General features: G+C 43.0%; 1 long non-coding RNA gene across 3 annotated transcripts in view; it reads right to left on the bottom strand.

Annotated features, from left to right (window-relative positions):
* The window catches only part of LOC112664332 (uncharacterized), a 35,598-nt gene extending 16,327 nt beyond the window's left edge, over positions 1–19,271 (bottom strand). For all 3 annotated transcript variants that reach the window (XR_004806219.2, XR_007402940.1, XR_003139648.3), the window contains exons 1-2: positions 19,176–19,271; positions 18,740–18,863 (exon numbers count right to left, since the gene is read on the bottom strand). This is a non-coding gene — a long non-coding RNA (uncharacterized LOC112664332). The remainder of the gene's footprint in view (positions 1–18,739; positions 18,864–19,175) is intronic.
* Positions 19,272–19,812: the final 541 nt, after the last annotated feature.

Below are 19,812 nucleotides of genomic sequence, written 5' to 3' on the forward strand. Positions count from 1 at the left end.
ACAGATTTTTAAAAATTATTTCCATTTAGACCTACAGTCTACCTAGAATTGATTTGTGAATGATGTGAGGTAGGGGTCAAAATTTATTTGTCCCCTTCGCTATTCAATTGCCCTAGAAAAGAATATCTTTTCCTTTCCCCACTGTTTCCAAGTGTCACCTTTGTCATCCATTAGATGAACATACATGCATTGATTTACATTTCCCTGATACCTAATCACTTTGATTATCTTTTTGTGTGCTTATTGGCGATTGCATATTTTCTTTGGAGAAACGTATATTCAGATTTGCTCATTTTAAAAAATTGAGTTATTTTTCATATTATTATTGAGTTGTAGAGCTCTTTATATATCCTAGATACAACCTTTTATCAAATATAATAGTTACAAAAATTTTCTCTCATTCTATCATTGTCTTTTTACTTTCTTGATTATGTTCTTTGAGGCACAAAATTTTGACATTTTGATGAAGTATGATTTGTATATTTTTTTCTTTTGTTGCTTGTGTTTTTAATGTCATACTAATTCAAGGTCACAAAGATTTACACCTATGTTTTCTTCTAAGAGACTTATAGTTTTAGCTCTGGTATTTAGGTCTTTGGTCCATTTTGAGTTACCTTTTGTATATGGTGTATATGGTCAAATTTGATTCTTTTCCATGTGGATATCCAGTTGTCCCGACACAATTATCTGAAAAGATTATTTCTCCATTGAATTGGTTTGGCACCCTTGTTGACAATCAACTGACACTAAATGTGAATATTTATTTCTGGACTTTTAGTTCTATTCCATTGATCTATATATCTGTCCTTGTGCCAATATCACACTGTCTTGACTCCTGTATCTTTGTAGTGAGTTTTAAAATTGAGCCCTCCAACATTTTTTTCTTCTTTTTTTTAAACAAATCTTTTAAAAAAGATTTTATTTATTTATTTATTTATTTATTTATTTATTTGAGAAAGACAAAGAGGCAGAGGCAGAGGGAGAAGCAGGGTCCCTGTGGAACAGGGAGCCCAATGCAGGACTTGATCCCAGGATTCTGAGATCATGACCTGAAACAAAGGCAGACACTTAACTAACTGAGCCACCAGGCACCCCAACATTGTTCTTCTTTTTCAAGGTTATTTTGGCTATTCCAGTTACAGTTGATTTTGGTATATTATCTTTGTATCCTCCCTCCTTGATAAATTAATTTAATTCTGATTGTTTGGAGATTCCTTTGGATTTTCTATGTACATAAATATGCTACCTACAAATAATAGCACCTTTATTTTTTTCTTTATACTTGGTCAGCTAGATAGATTCTAGCTTCTCTATAGTACTTCCTAGTTTCTCTTTTTTACTTCTTTAAACATAGTAAACATATTTGTTTTATATTATGCATTCAATCATTACTGTCTTTGGGGGTCTAATTCTGCAGTTTGTTGTTTCTCTCAGTTCTAACTGATGGTGACTTTATATTTAAAATGTTATGATTTATTTATTGTTGTTTCATATTTCTCAAAGCTTTATCTTTGGGGATGTTTTGAGGTGTGGGGTTAGTTTTTGTCCTTCTCAGGAGGGTTTCCATTTCTTCTATCAGGTGCCTACAGGATACAACTAAACTGGTACAAAGTTTACACTGAATTTTTAGCTTTGAATTTGGAATTACATAAGAAGTATATATTTCAGGGATGCCTGGGTGGCTCAGGGTTTGAGTGTCTGCCTTCAGCTCAGGGTGTGATCCTGGGGTCCTGGGATCGAGTTCCACATTGGACTCCCTGCATGAAGCCTGCTTCTCCCACTGCCTATGTCTCTGCCTCTCTCTCTCAGTCTGTGTCTCTCATGAATAAAAAAAAAAAAAAATCTTAAAAAAAAGAAGTATAAATTTCAACCCCTAAAATATGTGTATGCAGGCTTATGATTAAGAATTAGCAAAGGAGAGGCACCTGGGCAGCACAGTCGGTTAAGTGTCCAACTCTTGGTTTCAGCTCAGGTCATGATCTCAGAGTTGTGAGATCAAGCCCCACATGAGGCTTCACATTCAACATGGAGTCTACTTGAGTCTATTCTCTTTCCCTCTCCCTGTGTCCCTCCCAGTCATTCTCTCTCATAAATAAATAAATAAATAAATAAATAAATAAATAAATAAATATTTTTAAAAAGAATTAGCAAAGCAGATCTTTTTTTCTATTCAATTTAGTGCCAAGTCTTAGAACTTTGAGGGTTGAGCTTTTTTTCTAGTTCACCCACTGAGAATGTTACTTTTCTGAGCTAAATGAAAGTGTCTCTAATCCTACATCCCATCCCACATTAAGGCCCAGAGTTTGGCTCATATTCCTAGTACACAAGACTTCTCAAAATCCAGCTCCAGGCCCCCAGGGGTTGGCAGATATCTTCAGGGTAAATCCTGACTTCAGCATTTGCCTCTCTGTATTTGGGTTTTTCTCACCATGGGCCTCTGAAGATTTCTTACTTGGCCACTACTATAACCCTACATTTAAAAAGATATTTTAAAAAGCATTTTATCCAGCATTCTGAGTATTCTGCATTGGCAGGGCTTCTCCAGCATCTCTGCTGGGAATAATCACTGTTGGATGCTTGCCTGCTGACAAATTCAGCTCCAAGCTGACCTGAAATATCCAAATCCATCAAATGACCAGAGCTGAACAAACAGGCCTGTTTCATAACAGATTTTTTCCTTTATAAGACAGTTTTGTTGACCATAAAATTTGTTTCCCTCTGTTAAAATTCATACAGAGGATTTGACAATGATCAGTTGCTCTCAACTGCAGGTGATTTCCCACCTTCCTGCCTCCCAGGGGATATTTGGCAATATCTGAAGATGTTATTTGGTTGTCATAATTGAGAAGGGGGTATAAATGGCATATGGTAGATAGAAGCCAAGGATGCTAGTAAACATCCTATGATGCAAAGGACACCCCCCAAAACAAAGAATTATCCAGCCCAAAATGTCAAAAACGCCATTGTGGAAAAAACCTTGGACAATAATTACTATTTCTTTCTTTAAAAAATTATTTACTTATTTGAGAGAGAGAGAGAGAGAGAGAGAGAGAGAGAGAGGTGGGAGGGGCAGAGAGAGAGAGAGAGAGAGAGAATTTCAAGCAGATACCCTGTTGAGCACAGAGCCCAGTGGGGGTATAATCTCATTGAGACCATGAGCTGAAGTCAAGAATTGTCTGCTTAACTGACTGGGCCACCCAGGAGCCCCAGTAATTATTATTTGTTTTGAAAATCTTCCTTCAGGAGTCTCAAGTGTGTGTAGCGGGTGTGACTGTTACTTGTTTCTTCTAATACTTTTGGTTTAGGTACAAAATTTTAAAATGTTTATTGGTCAAAAATTAATGCAAGGGAATGAACATTGCTACCTTCTAACAACACCTTTTCTGTGTCTGGCCCAGTGCTAAACAGATTATTATTATTATTATTATTATTATTATTATTATTATTATTATTTTAGTGCTAAACAGATTAATGAAGACAGTAACATTCATTTCCTCATTTTCTCCAGAACTCTAGCGTTTTGGATCAAAAGTAGATGTGACGCTTCCAAGGCAAATGATAGGTAAGCTTCAAATAAATTATTCACTACAAAGCAGAAACTAGATAGAGAATCTAGGCATGACAATACATAACATTTCAAAGCTGGATTTTAGTCAGATCAACATATCACAGTGTGATTGATATGATCACAATCATGTTTCCTTTGACATTCAGAAAAGCTGGACACGCAAACACAGGTGCAAGGTGTCATTCACCTTCCAACATAGTGTGACTCAGGCTGCATATAAGAAGCACTCCTAGGATAAACTCGTGGGGCCTCCAATACCTGTCTCAGCCTGAGATGTCTTTCCTGTAGAGAATAAGATAAAACAATTTGCTCGGCAGCATTGAGCCCCCTTTACTAGTTAGAAAATAAAAGATAAGATAATAAAAATCCTCACAAATCTAGGGCCATTGGGCTTGAGGAGTCACACAACACTATTCAGGGATCAGGGCAGGAGATAGGAATGGGACAAGCAGCTGTAAGGCAGGAATGGAATAGGGTTTTTTTCTAGATTAGTCAGTACAGACTTACTAGAATGCCAACCATGCTTCTGGTAGTGTTTGAAGCCAATGGGAAAGGGTATAGTTATAAGCTAGTGATAATTGCTACTTACTGTGTTTGGTATGTCTGCTCCATTGCCTTGCTTTCATTTGAGACAGGCATGATTAATCAGAAGAAGTTATCAGCTGTCTCCATAGTGTCATTTATATGGGCCTAGGAGAGGGGCCATCCTACTGCTCAGCAGCATGTACTATAGGAAGGGTACAAATCCAGCTGAGTGTTGGTCCAAGTCATCCATGCTTTCCTGTTGTCCTATAGCCCTGTGCTACTTTCTGATCTTTCCTGGTTCTCCCATCTGGTCAGTATGGTAGATCAGCTCCTGATCTCTCTTCAAGTGCCCTCTTTGGTGTTCATGCCTCAGTGCCTTGGACATTGCCCCTTTGGATGTCACCCTGGCAGTGAGCTCCCAGTACTGTTTGGGACTGAGAGTACATGACACATCAGTGTCCCTAATCCTACCTCGGGACAAATCAAATGCTGGCACTTCCAATCGTCTTTTATCAGCTGGAGAATTTTATGTTGTATGTTTTCAAGATTTCAGGCAAAAAAAATCTGGATAAGAGATGATATGATAGGACACTCTGGGGGGGCAAAATCATTCCCCTCTGCCCTGGAACTTGTTGTGGCTTGAGACAGTCCTTAGGCTCATTTCCTTCTTCAGGGTCTCAGATAAAATACAAGATGCCTAGTTAAGGTTTAATTTCAGATAAACTAGGAATAATTTTTTAAAAGAACAGTAACGTCCCATATAAATAGATCCTATTTCTGAGTGCAGCCAACACTGTGTCCCCAAGCCAGATCTGTGAGCAACTCTCAGGTAGGTGGGGCTCAGCAGGTGTCAGCTTGCACCTCTCCTCTGCAACTCCCCCCTCCCCAGATCAGCTCCCCACCTGGCTAGGATGTGCATGCAAGTGAGCCACCAGGTTTTGTGCTGCAACCCCAATGCCAAGGATGCTGGGAAAAGGAGCACTACCTCCCAGGCCTCTGGTTTGGAAGCTTTTTCAAGGCTCCTGGGGCAGAATTTCCTCAAGTCAGGACAGGTCTGAAAGTGCTGTCTGGCAGCCAGAGAGTGATGAATAGTCACCACATACACAGGGCTGGACATTACCCCCAAAGGTGTTGCCAAACAAGATCTGACCTAGGACATCAGAATGAGCATGACCTGGGGGTTATTAAAGCCTGAACATGATCACCCACAGTGGCCCTAGATTCTAGAGGGAAGGAGAGGGATGCTTCCTCCTCCCCTAGCCCACTGGCCACTCAGAAGGAACCCTGAGATGGGGTCAGGGCAGGGCCAGGCTGACTATTCTTATTCTGCTAGTCTCCTGTTTGGCTGAGCACCAGTGAGCCCTTCTCCCAAGGACAGTCCCTAAGCCTACCCACCCTTCTCATTGGTACCCTCATTCTGCCACTGGGCTTCACTGACTGCCTACATGACTGCAGACTTGACTTCACTTTACTAGGTGCACACTTTACCTATGCACTTAGTGCATAGATCTTGGTCTCTAATACCATCCTCCAGGGAAAGGAAGCAGGATTCCTGGGAGGAGAGATTGATTTTAGGGTTGGAGCAGGGAATACACAAGGTGAACCTGGAGCCCTTGTGCCAGAAAGTAAAGAAGTGCTTTAAACACACATACACACACACACACACACACACACACACATGCATAATACAAGACCACATTGATGGGAATATGTCAAAAAGGCTCCGGAGCCAACTCAAAGAGCTCCCAATGTCCAGAAGTGGAACAAATATTTTGAGCAACAAAAGAATTAAAGTAATTTTTTAAAGAATTAAATTTTTAAATTTAATTTAAAGTAATTTTTAAAGTAATTTTTAAAGAATTAAAGTAATATGGGGTTATAACTTGAAGTACGCAATGAATATCTATGAGTCCATACTGGTAAAACTAAATGATTGAAAAAAATAAATGGAGGACAAGAAACAAACCCCCCATGCAGAAGAGTTCTACATTTATGAAGACAGTTTATCCTCAAGGAGGTGGAGCATTCAGTAAAGAACTAAGGAAATCTGGATAAAGTATGGATTTTAGTTTATATAACGTATCAGTATTGGTTCATGAGTTGTGACGAATGTACCATGTTAATGTAAAACGTTAGTACCACAGGAAACTGGGGTGGAGTGTATGGGAACACTATACGTCTTTTCAAGTTTCTGTAAAACTATTTGAAAATTGAAAGTTTATTTTAAAAAAAAGACCAAACAAACAGCCCAGCTTTATTGAATTTCTGATTATGAAAACAGATAATAATGTAGATTCAGGCAATGCAGGAAATATAGACCAAAGTAGCAATCACCTAAACTCTCAGCCTTCCCCTGACATATTAGTAATTCCTTCTAGACTGTGCCTCATGTCCACAGAGTCAAATGGGAACAATTTCATGTAAATCAGCTCCTATGTGAATGGCCATTTTTACCATGTGCTTTTTTTCTACACAATACATCTAAGATATTTTCTATTCCAATATAGAGCTAGATCATTCTTTTGTTTTATGATGTTCTGTTATGCTATAATTTACCTAAGCAAGCTTGTGCACCATGTAAGCTTGAGTTCTTTTTTCTCCTTTTTCTCCTGTGAATAATACCACATTCACACACAAACATTCTTGAACTCTTGTTCAATTATTTACATAAGATAGATTCCTAAACCTAAAATTGGTGATTGCAAGAGATACACATTTACTATCTCAGCAGAGGTTGTTAGATACCCTACAGCAGTATTGGTCCATTTCTTTGCTACCATCAGCAGTGGATGATAGGGCCTGATTCCTCATATCCTGCCCCAACATCGGGTCTTCTCATTCTTTTCAATATTTGCCCATTTGTAGTTGAAGATAATGGCTGATTTGATCCTCTCTTGTTGGCCTATATTTCAAGCTTGTGTTACCACGTTTCTTCCCCTAAAATTATTGTACCTACTCCATATTCTAACTTCAGCGTAGCCCTTGGGCCCAATGGTTAAGCCCCTACCACTAGAAACAGAGCATGGAACACACGGAGGTCAGAATCCTCATATTTCAATTCTTCCTTTCTCTTTCCAGGGCTTAACATATTCTGAAAAGGTACAGGACAGCCCCCCAAAAATGCTTGTTGGATACAAGTATGGGATCAGAGGGAAGAACTAATCCAAGCTGAGCCAATTAGATTCTTTCTCAGATATTTGAAGTAAGAGACATAGAAACCACTGTAGTATTGTGGGCCAGTGGAGTCATAAGATTCTGGAGAGTTGGAGTTGTTTTTTGTAGCATGGTAACCCAGAGCAGTGAGTTATTTCCTAGCAGAAGATAACAGTAGCCAGTGGGAGAAACAAAGATGAAGAAACCTGGGAGGGAAGGAGCAGAAGAAGGAGAGGAGGAAGGCCTGCCTTCCTCTACCAGGTCCTGTGAGCCCTGGCTTTCACTGGTGTGTTCCCAGAGGTTACCTTATATCCTTAGGATAAATTCTGCTTTTATTAACCCATCCTTGACCAAGACTATGAAATAATGGTTCAAGCCCAACTCATTTTGCTTATTTTTCACTGTTCCCAAGCAACTTTCTGATGATTAACCAAATTCCCTTGATACCACAATACAGGGACACTACCCATAGTGTGTATTTACCATTACAAATGTATGGCTAGCAAAAACAAAACAAAACAAAAACACCCACAAATGTATGGCTAGCAAGTAGTTACTGAGTAACAACTAAGCACCTAGCACTAGGGGGGAACCTTGTATATACCCAAAAAATAGAAGACATAATTCATCACCCCAAGGGACTTAAGGTGGGAGATAAAATGAACATATGAAAGAATCACACACCCTGATCAGTCCAGCATGGTAAGAGCTGGGCCAACACTATTGTTCCTTGAGAAGACTGCTGAGATCATACAGTCCCAGATGACATGTCCCAGAGTCTATGACATGTCCCAGACATAGGCGGGGTGAGTGCTGGAACGCTGCTGTGTCTGGGACACCCTTAAAGAGAACATGTTGGTTGTAGTTGTCACACATCGAGCCCCATGCAGCCATGTCTCAGCAACTTGGGAATTTCCCAGGTGGTTGATGAGCCCTAAGGGCCGGTGTGTGTGTGCATGGTGGGGAGTGCATGCCTGGGAAGTGGGGAACGCTGACCTACTGGGCTTAACACAAGGGTATGGGTGCAGAGGGAAGGAGTCAAGCTTCATAGGCTATGTATGATGGAGGTGTCAGAGGGGCTGGCCCACTCCAGGCAAAAAGCCTCCATTTAATTTTCTATAAAAAGGAGGATATTCTGCTTTCATCATAAGCAGATAAGTTTTAAGACTTCAACAAAGCAAATGTGTGGAAATCACACTGCAATTTTTATTGGGTTTTCAGTTTTTAAAGATTTTTAAAAAATGTCTTAAAGTAATCTCAACATCCAACACGGGGCTCCCACTCACAATCCTGAGATCAAGAGTCACACACTTCACCGACAGAGCCAGCTAACCACCCCATACATTGCAACTTTTAAAATGCTATTTGAAAATAAATAAATAAATAAAATGCTATTTGAAAGAGAACTGTGGTTATCCTAGTGGTTATAATGCCAAAGGTAGTTTTATTTGATATAGAGCATTATTTTTAAAGGATTGACCCCTGTAATTACACTCTGCTTTCTATTTTGGAACCACTTCTGATTTGCTAGAGGGGTTTAGGAGCTCAGTAATGGCTGATGTGAATGAACACATCACATGGTAGGTAGTTCTCAGCTATGTGTGGTATCTGTCTCCATCCTTCTTCAGAGGTAAGCACTACAATGATTCTGCTGAAGTAGAGAAGGCCAATAACATGCCCAAGGTCACACAACTAGGAGCGGTAGAGCCAAGGTTCATCCCAGGAAGCCTTATCCCAGAGCCCTTGCTCTTGATTTACTCACTCTGCTGCCTTTGGAAACCTTCCAGCTGAGGAGCTACCCTCCCCTTCTCTCTTCTGCTCTAAGCACCCAGATATGAGAAATTCCTTTTCACTCTTTGAACAAACCCATTGTCTCTTGCCTCTGGGTCTTGGCACATGCTGTTCCTTTTTCTAAAATACCTTCCTCCCCATCCTTCTTTAGTTGAACAACTTATGGTTAGAGTCTCAGCTTAGCACACATGTCCCCTGGGAAAGCACCTCCTGAGTCCTCTGAGTATGAAGTAGTGTCCCCACTCTACACTTGTGTAGCACTTCCTCCCTGGTGGGATGTATCACTCTGTTAGAACTGCCTTTTGACTTCTCTGTTTCCCCTTGAGCACTGTATCAGCAGTGAGCACTGCACACATTTCCCCCTGGGGTTAATCTTTCTTACTGCCATAGACTGATGGTTAGCACAGTGCCTGGCACAGAAGGGCCTCCATATATCCTTGCTGGAGAATGAATTAATGAACAGCTGCTTGGTACTGAGTGGTTGTGTGTATGTGCCTTTCTGAGTGCATGTGGTATGAAGCATTCTTCACGAGACCCAGAAGACAGTGACTGGGAGAAAGAGATGGAGGCAACCCTCCCTCAGCCCATCCCTTGAAGTACATTATACGAGACTGTCCCAGGAGGCTGAGTGAACAGATCAGCTGGTGCCACCCGGCAACTAACAGAACCCAGAGATTCCCCCACTGGAGAGGGTCTCTGCCTCTGAGGGGTGGGAAAGGAGGCATATTCTAGAGACAATTTGACAAAAAAAGGAGAAAGGGCTCTAGGTTTCCTTTGCATTGGGGTGTGTGTGTGTGTGTGTGTGTGTGTACTTTCCAGTAAAGCTCTGTGTTTAAAAAGCTTGTCTAAGGGGAGCTGGGTGTCTCAGTGGTTAAGCATCTGCCTTTGGCTTGTGTCTAGATCCTGGGGTCCTGGGATCAAGTCCCACATCAGACTTCCCACAAGGAAGGAGCTTGCTTCTCCCTCTGCCTATGTCTCTGCTTCTCTCTCTGTATCTGCCATGAATAAATAAATAAAAAAATTAAAAAAAAAACTAAAATAAAAACTTGTCTAATCAAGCAAGCAGGAGGAAAACTCACAGCCCGGTTCAGTCCTAGGCCACATCAAACAAAGCCAGACCTTCAGCACAAGGGAGATTTTTGCCTTTCCTGGCAAGGACAGCAGCGTGGGGATTCTAAAGGATTTTGGTCAAGGCAGAATCATGATGAACGTCCTGTTCTAGGAGTCCTGAGGCCCTGGATAGATCAGAGGAAAAGCAGCAACTGCCTTGTCCAGGGTCACAGCACTGTTTGTCTCTGGCTGAATGCTGGCAGGTTCCTACATGGATGTACTGGCCAGGGCAGGTTATTGGAAGGTCAGTCTCACTCCAGGCATATTGGGTCCCAGTCCAGAGCTCCTCCCACCACCCCAGCTAACAGGATTCTCCAACTCTGAGGCATCTTTAGACAATCATGTTTCATCTTAGGCTGGAAAGGTGCTGTCTCACCCATCTGTCACAGACTTTTCAGACTCAAGGTCTCAGGGCTTGGACAAGCCTTGCTCTTCAGCAAGGAAGCATCATGGACCTTGATGTAAAAGTCACCCATCGCGATGTTTGGACTTTACTAAGTGGAACCTAAGACCCACTTGCAAAATGATTTCAAGAACCTCATTGGATGAGTCTCATACTCCTTTTTCAGAAGTTGTTTTTCATAAATGATTAGGTAATTGTACAAAGTGAAAATGTTATCAGTTGGCTGTTGACCACATGTTACCAGCCACCTTTTTACCTCTAAGGTCACCAATGTCCCCATTAACATTTAGTACATGAACCTCTTAAGTTTTCTCTTATACAACATATCTATCACCTAAAAAGTTCCTTCTTCCCCTGTTCCAACCAATTCCACCTGTTCTGACCTCTATCATCATTGACTGTTTTTCTCTTTTCCAGAGTGTCTCTGAGGATTCAATGTTTGTGTCCCTCCAAAATTCATGTTAAAACTTTAACCCATGATGTCAGAGTATTAGCAGGTGGAGGTGGGGACTTTGAGAAATGAAGCCCTCATGAGTGCGATTAGTGCTCTTATAAGATGAATCCCAGAGAGATCCATACCCCTGTGTCCTGTGAGGACACAGGAGTAAGATGGCCATTTCTGAACCAGGATAAAGGCTCTGACCACACAGACAATCGGTTGGCTCTTTGATCTTCAGCTTCCTAGCCTCCAGAACTATGGGAAATAAATTTCTGTCATTGTAAGTCACCCAGTCTATAGTATTCTGCTATAGCAACCTGGACTGACTAAAACAGTGTTATAATACTGGAATCATAGAGTAGATAGTCTTTCATGTGTGGTTTCCTTCACACAGCGTAATATCCATGAGATTCATCTGTGTTGTCACGTATGTTGGCTATCCTTTATTTTTATTGCAGAAGAAGAGTTTTCCATTATGCGTATATTCCACAGTTTTTTTTTTTTTTTTATCCATTCAGCTGTTGATGGATGTTTGGGTTCTCCTAGTTTTTGGCTATTAAGAAAAAATCTTCTGGAGTACCTGGGTGCTCAGTCGGTTAAGAATCTGACTCTTGGTTTCAGCTCAGGGCATGATGTCAGGGTCATTAGATAGAGCCCCACGTCGGGTTCTGTGCTCAGCAGGGAGTCTGTTTGAGATTCTCTCCTGCCTCTCCCCTCCTCAATAAATAAATAAATCTTTAAAAAGAAAATAAAGCTACAATGAACATCGATATACAAATCTTTGTGGGGGGGTGGACAGAAGTTTCATTTGTCTGGAGTAAAAGCACCCAGGAGCAGAATTCCTGGGTTATAAAATAGGTGTATGTTTAACTTTATAATGAACTTGTGGCTTGTTTTCTATGTCACCTTCCTGAAAAGATGTTTAGAAATCAGCCTGCAAAGTCCACACTAAAACAACCTCCATAAGGAGAAGGTGGTAACAGACAGGTAATAGCTCTTAGGGAGAAAAGCCGTTTAACCAGTTCCTCAATTAACCAGCTTCTGCATCGTTTTCATAATTCATGCTAATTTTGGGCTGTACCCAAGGAAATGCTTATTGCAGACACAATATTGAAGGGCCCAGAAGGGTATTTATAGCAAAATGTTGACCAAAGCTTTCAGAATTTTGCTTTAAGCTCAATCAACTGCAACTTAGCAGGTAATTTATTGAGAATGTAAACTATGGAATGATCACCCTTTGGAAACCTAATCTGACTTCTGAATTTTCACTGCTGGAGTCTCCATCTTAACCTAGGAATGTTAAACAGGCTTTTCTGTGAATTGAGGGCCTGGCTATCTGGGTCTTTGCTCTCTGTCAGATGTATCATCAGGCCATATTGTATAGGAAAGCAGCATAAGAAAGTCGTATTTGGGAGACTGAACAGGAGAAAGGGGTCTGAACTCTGCTGGACCCTAGGAACAGGAACAAAGGGGTCTGGCCAGGCTGAAGGAGACCTGAAACCCTTGGAAGCCCTGTTTCTTTTGGCAGGACTTCAGAGGACGTGGATGTGGGGAAGCTGGTGAGCCAGGAACTAGGAATTGTGGCCTAGAAAGTTTATGCAAGAGGCTGGAGTAGCACAGTCCCTCACCTGGAAAGTCCCTTCTCAGAAACAGGAGGCTAGAGTAGAAGTTGACCATCCTAAGAAAAACACCACTGGTGGGCTCCTGTAAAGTCCTGGAGCCAAACGATCCACACTGCATTTCTGGGCATTTGTTGTCCTCTATCATAGAATACATCATTCCTCCCATCTTCAGATCCTTCTTGTAGTACAATCTTACACTCCCACCTTTGCCACGTGACTTGGCAGCTCTGCCCACTAGCCCGAGCCTCCTACTTCTCACCACTGATGTCAACACAGCCTTGTGACTTGCTTTGGTCAGTGGAGTGTAGGCAGGAGTGACTTGGGAGGCCCCAAGAGGTGTCATGTGTCTCTGCTCAGCTTCCTCAGCTGATAGGTACCATTTGATAGGTAAAGAATATGCCCTAGTAGTGCTGCTCCAAAGAAAATACAGAATTGTATAGTATGTGAATTGTATCTCAATAAACTTTTAATAAAACTCAATCGTCTGCTCGTTGTGTCTACCATAGTGAGGCAAGCACTAGTATTTTTCCCTTTATCACAGTACATGAAACTAAGGCCCAGGGAGCTTAGGTAGCCCTCCCAGTTCGTTCACCTCCTAAGTTTTTTTTTTTTAAGATAGATTTATTTATTTATTTATTTATTTATTTATTTATTTATTTATTTATGATAGACAGAGAGAGAGAGAGAGGCAGAGACACAGGAGGAGGGAGAAGCAGGCTCCATGCTGGGAGCCCGACGTGGGACTCGATCCCCGGACTCCAGGATTGCACTTTGGGCCAAAGGCAGGCGCCAAACCGCTGAGCTACCCAGGGATCCCCTACCTCCTAAGTTTTTGAGCTGAGACAGGGATTGGGGTCTTGACACGGCACCCGGGGGGGGGGGTCCTTCCAGTGTGTTTGCTATCCCATCTTAAGGCCAAGGGGAAACTAGATTTGAGGACTATTTAGACAACACTCGGTTATGTATAAGGGCTGTTTTTAGCTCTTTTTCTAGCACCTCCTCTCCTGGCACCCTCCTCCCTGCACTCACCTTCCCTCATCTGCTGACGACACTGGTTGTTCAGAGTCCCTCCTTGCTCTCTTTTATAAGCACTCTTGCTAAGAATATCAAAAGATATTTGACTAGTGTAAACCAACATTTAACATGATCGCAGGTAGTCTTTCCCATGTTGCCAGATGCCCTGAGTCTCTGATGCTCCTGCCTCCCCCACCCCTACTTAGGGTGGCTGGAGATGTGGGGCATCTTCCTTTTGGGCTCCATTGTCAGGGAGGGAGATTTTTCATTTGACAGAAATACACATCTCTGGGATGTCTCCCATGAACTGGCAATTCATGCTGGCTTAAATGCACCTGCACTCAAACTTCCCGGCAACCCATAGACTGTGTGCATGGATGAGCATGTTTTTCAGATAAGGAGACTGAAGCTTAGAAAAGTTAGGGAACCTACCCAAGATCTGGCAGAGAGTGAGGGCCCCACCAGGCTTCCATTACAGGTCTCCTAATTCCAAGTTCAATATTCTTTTTCTTATTTAGGGACGTGTATTTTTTTCTCCCAGGGTCACCCCACGGAGTCTACCACAAGCCTGGAGCAAAGAAGGAGTCCCAGAAGGTAATGAAAAAGAAATCAATGAAAGCCAACCTATGCCAGATTGCCCAAAAGCCTTTTTTCCTTAAGAAAAATGTATGAGTCAGCCCTCAACTCTAGCACATCTGTGTGTGACAGAAAGACTCGTCCTGGGATTTTCATTTGCAAGAGGAGAAGAGTACCAGTTGCCCTGAATTGGCACAGCTTGAGCATAGAATAGGCAGAAGAGGGATGGATGGGTGTTGAGGGGTAGTTAGAAAAGCTGATGAAATGTTGCTTCATCTTCTTAGAGGCAACAGAAGCTACCCAAACACCTGCCAAGGAGATGGAGGGTGAGCATCCCGAGAGAGGATCCCTTGGGAGTTGTTGAAAGGGATTGAACAGTAAGGAAACTCACAAACTACAGAAGGAAAGGGAATTGTGGAAAGGCCAGCAAGATGTAGAAACTTTATTGCAAAGCTAACATCATATAATTTCATTTACAATACTTCTCCCCACCTTTCAATTTTAGTATACGTGCTGCCGAAGCGAGCACTCTCCCCACCTTTCAAAATGAATTGTAGGTAACTGGGCACTGGGCACCCCAGCACCACCGATGCCACTGGCCACTGGGTGCCTTAGCTATCAGCCCCACCAGAAGGGATTCCAAGTACATTGTTCAGTCTAGATTTAAAAGTCTTGGGTGAGAATCTGATTGGCTGTCTTTAGTTCATGTGTCCATACTCCTGCTGCCAGAGGTCAAGGGGAATTTTCCACCTTTTCAGCCTCCAGAGTGAGATCCTCTTGCAAAAGCAGAGGCCTCACAACCAGGAAGCAGATTCAGGTGCTGCATAATTATTTTTTTAAAGGATGATGCTGCACAATTATGACAAAAATATGTCTACTCTCATCAAGACCATGATACCTACTTCTCAGGGTTGCTGGGAACATTGAAAAAGATCATTCAATTATTCTACCATCATATATCAAGTTACCAATAGTATTCCTAGCACTATGCTAGGTGTTGGGTAATGTCTCTAAGTTCTGGCACATACTAAGAATTCAATAAGTGACAACTATGTTAAGAAGCTATGAAATAAAAAAAAAAAAAAAAAGAAAAAAAAAAAGAAGCTATGAAATGGGAGCGGAGCGGGAGAGAATGACACGAGGGGTCTCAGCTAAACATTTGATTGAGCTTTGATCTCTGAACTTCCTGGAAGCCAAGAGAAATAGTTCTAATGACAGGAACCATAAATAGCTGATTTACTGGGTTCTTTCTATGTATCAGGCACTGTGCCAAACATCACACATGTATTATCTCACACTGAATCCTCATGACAACTCTATAAAGTAGATATTATTACTCTGATTGTACAGATTATGAGAAAAGGTTCAGCATGGCTAAATAACTTGGTCAAGACCAATCAATCAGTTAATGGTGGCACTGGGATTTGACCCACATCCTTTTGACCCCAGAGCCCAAACTCTTAATCACTGCTCTGTGATTCTATCACCAAATGTCTGGGACAAACTACTGAGGGGCTGCCAGCTACCACTGCCATGGGGCAAGCCTTTGCAAAGTTAACCGAGGTCAATTTGTTCAGGCTCCCATCTTTTTTCACATTTTTGTTTGCCGGGCTGGTTAGCATTTTATGCAACTGATTTAAAATTTCCCTTTCTTTTTCTTGCCTGGGAATAGTGGCAGAAGTAAATGAGAAATAAGACAGAAGGTGCTGAGGATAGATGGGGAGGGAGTGAAACCATTTACCCAGTCATGGTGGATTTGCCACGGCAGAGAGCCTGGCAGGAGATTTAATCATTAGTTTCCCATTAATTTTTGGAATCAGATCCTCCCTGGCACAATGCTGAGGAAGACAAGGGTGATTTTATGTTCAAAAACACTGAGACTGGAAGGGACCTTAGAATCTTCTAGTCCAGCTGTTTTCAAAGAGTTTTAAAGTGGTGGAATCATACTTTAAAGGAAATGTTCACAAAAGCCCATATTCTAAAAATAGATCAAACGAGCTGTTCTGGGCAAAGGATAGCTAGAGGCCCAGAGCAGTTCGAGAATCACCGAGTCTGATACCTGTGATCTAACTTTGTGTGCACACCGAGCAGCGTTTGTACTTGGGAAGCAATCTATGGGTGTCTGCAGTGGCTGTACTTTCCAGCTCCCTTGAGGCCCACTATGTCTCCATTCTGCTGGGTGCCTGCCCCCCTCTTGCTCCAGCAGAAGTCTGCAGCTTCACTCTCATGAGAGGGTAACCAAGTGGATCTGGATAGGGGGCTCAGCAACAGTGGAGTGCGGGTGCAGAATGGAAAAGGAAAGGATCAAGGACTGATCCATTGATTTTTCATCTTAAGGACTCCCAGCCCTTCTTGCCGCTTGGGGCTTAAACACATAAGGAGGCTGACCCCACCCTCCAGGCAAGAGCCTGGAAGACTTCTCTCTGGGGAGTCTGAGCAGCCCAAGGGGAAATATCTAAAGATGTGGCCAGCAACTTGGGTCCCTTGGTATAAAGAGCCAGCCCAGATCCCCTTCCATATGAGCGTACTCCTTCCATGCATGCTGGGCTGATAAGAAAGTGCCATTAAGATGGGGGGGAGGGGTGGTACTGTGAGGGAGTAAATTAAAAACTTTAGGTGGAAGGAATGGTATAACAACTGTACAAAGACAGGCTATGGAGAGGTTTTTAAGAGAGGTATGAATAGGACACCGGGCTGGGAGTAGGGCAGGCAGGGGTGAGGAAAAAGTAGATGAGATTCAAAAGGTGGCTGGGCCTAGCAGGTGCCAGAGAAAGGCACCAAGGTGAGCGCAGGAACAATGGGCTAATATCCAAGGTCAAAGGCCTCTTTCAGAGCTCTGTACCCTGAACAGGCTGTGCCAGCCCAGGGCAGGGTGGAGAGAGGGTGCACTTGGCTCTGGGTCTGTGCTGGCAGCTGCCCTGGGGACTGGGTAGAGGACAGCCACCAGGGCCAGTCTTAAAGGATGGAAGTGACTTCAGTAGATAATGAGGAGCCTGGATGAGAGTTGGGAAATAGGGTGATGTCTAGAATCGAGTCAGACTGAAGAAAGAATGAATTTGTGAGCCAAATTCAAATTTGTGAGAGACGATGGGGGGCTGTGCCAAAGTCAACCCCAGAAAGTCTCAGATGAAACTGAGACGTGTTCACAAGAGGAGGAGGAGGAGGAGATGGGAGCCCTGAGGACAGAAATCGCTGGCAGGGAAGTGGAGCCCTTTGGATGGGATACAAGAACTCCGATGGAATGCAGGAGGAAGTGTGGAGCAAGAGAGAAATCCGAATGAAGACAAACACCTGTACGGGGGCAGGGGCCTTCAAATGTTCCGAAACTTTCTGGCGGTCTTCTCTCCCTTAACCAGTGTGATGTGGGAATGCAGGGAAGAGTTCTTTCCCTTTCCCAATGCTGCAGTGGGCTCAGCTGAGAACAGTCTCATGGACCCACCAGCCAGGTACCGATCCAGTGACAAATGAAGGAAGTTTGTGAAGTTGGGTTTCCCGGGCATTCTTCCCTCAGCCTTCTGCACAGACTTCGTACATAACACTGCACTGACGTAGATAACAATGTCCATCCTTTCACAAGGAGAGTTGGTGATGTGGGCAGAGTCTCCAGTGAAGGAAGCAGGACCTTCTGCTCAGAAGACGCCCTCCCTCAGCATGCCTGCGTACCTAGGTTTCATTCCTTACTCTTTTCTCTGAATGCAGGCATGGAATATCTTGGTTACAAGTGCAAATAATTGTCTGGGAAGAGAAACTGAAAGTTCATTACTAACCATTCACACTTTGGTTCACTTCACAGGGCCCCAAGGAAAGAAGAGTTTCCAGGATAAATAATAATAAACGCGAATCACACTTCTGAGTAAATTAAAGAGTTTTACACTCATTGTCTTGATGCTCAAAGTAACACTTAGGGCCTTACAGGATGATGATCCCCCTCTTACAGCTGAGGGAATCAAGACCCAGAGAGGGTAAGGGACTTGCCCAAGAATACACAGGCAGTTGTTGGCAGAAGTGACACTTGCACCCAGGGCTCCTAAAATCCAGTTTGGTGCCTTTCCTCGGTGTACATGGTGGGGAGGGGGCTGTGATGGGCCAGGTGTGGGGCGGTATTACAAGATAATGTGCAGTGGGGAGGGTATCCAGAGGACTTGAGAGAGAACAGGAGTCGGGGAGCTCCTTTGTGTATACCACCACTGGCTAGGGTTGAGGCCACAGTCAGGGTCCCCTTAATTCTACCCATTGTCAAAGCCTCTTCCCACAGCTCTGGGTGAGACAGAGCAAAGAGGAGGAGAGAATACTGGACAATAAGCCCCAGGCCACCCATCAATCCCAAACAAAGTGCCCCATCCTAATTCTTTGCTTCCCAGGGGGAGCCTGCCCTGGAGAGCCAGCCCTACTATTAGTAAAACCTCCAGATTTCCCAAGAGGTATGATCGCTGGGTTAAGAGCTCAGCATTTTTGGAGCACCTTGTTCTGACAGCATGTAGCCACCCTAGGTCACAGTCCAAGGTCCCTGAGGTGCTCAGAGCTGGGAATTGACTTACCTGTGGGTGAGCTCATGGTCAGCAGTAAACATGGAGGCCCTTCTTGGTATAGTGGCTAGATGTTCTCTACAACAGACTTAACTCCCAAGCCCAGGCACCAGACAGATGCTCACAGGAACTATGTCTGAAAGAAAAAGGACATGGTCATCACTCTGCATTCGAATGTCTAGATCCCAGATAAGCTGCCCCTTGAGGCCAAAGTTAGCCTTCCCCAAAGCCCCCATGGGAGATCTATTCACAGAGGAAAAATTCAGGAGAACTGATAATTTATAATTCACAGGGGGTTTAACCCAACCTCAGACATGGATATCATCAAGACCTCCTTTATGTTCAAAGCCAAAGTGCTCTTTGGAGCTGGGCTTCTTCAGAAATTCAAAAAGCACTCTGAAGTCCTCCCTTCCATTCCTTTTCATGAATACAGGGCATGCACACTCACTCAGCAGTGTAGAGCTCCAATGTGGCTCATCTAAGGATCTCAGCTGGAGGAATCATGACCCATAATGAAACTAGATGATCACTCCTTCACTCTTTTCTAGCAGGGGAAGAAGAAGGTTGGGAAGAAGCAGCCCTGACCCCACCCTCAACTCAGACCATGTCTCTAACATACTACCTTAAAATAAATAATTGTTAAAAATTAGTAGGCTAGGAATTCATCTGTGACCCCTTAGAACATCTTTTGTGTTTTAATGTTCTTATTGGTCTAATTAATGCAATTTAATTCAACATAGCATTGTGAAGGGTTTGAGTCAGGCTTAAGGGTGGGTGCTGATCATACAAAGAGGTTCAGCATGATCATTCAGAGAAGGGATCACAGTGTAGTTGGGGAAACACACACAACTTGTTACCACTTGGGCCAATGCTAAGGTAGGGCTATGGGAGAACAGAGAAGGCAATGATTATTTCTGGACAAAGGAGAGAAGTTTACAGAGCAGGCTCATAGAGGAAGAGATGTTTGGCCAGGACTTTGGGCCTTTCCTGGGAAGGATTCATGGTCAAAGGAAGTGCAAGGGTGTCTGAATAAAGGTACGGGCTCTACAGGGGCTGATGCATGCAATATGTCAGTATTAGGTTTG

This window comes from Canis lupus, chromosome 17 (assembly GCF_003254725.2).
Source record: "Canis lupus dingo isolate Sandy chromosome 17, ASM325472v2, whole genome shotgun sequence".
Classification (NCBI taxonomy): domain Eukaryota; kingdom Metazoa; phylum Chordata; class Mammalia; order Carnivora; family Canidae; genus Canis; species Canis lupus.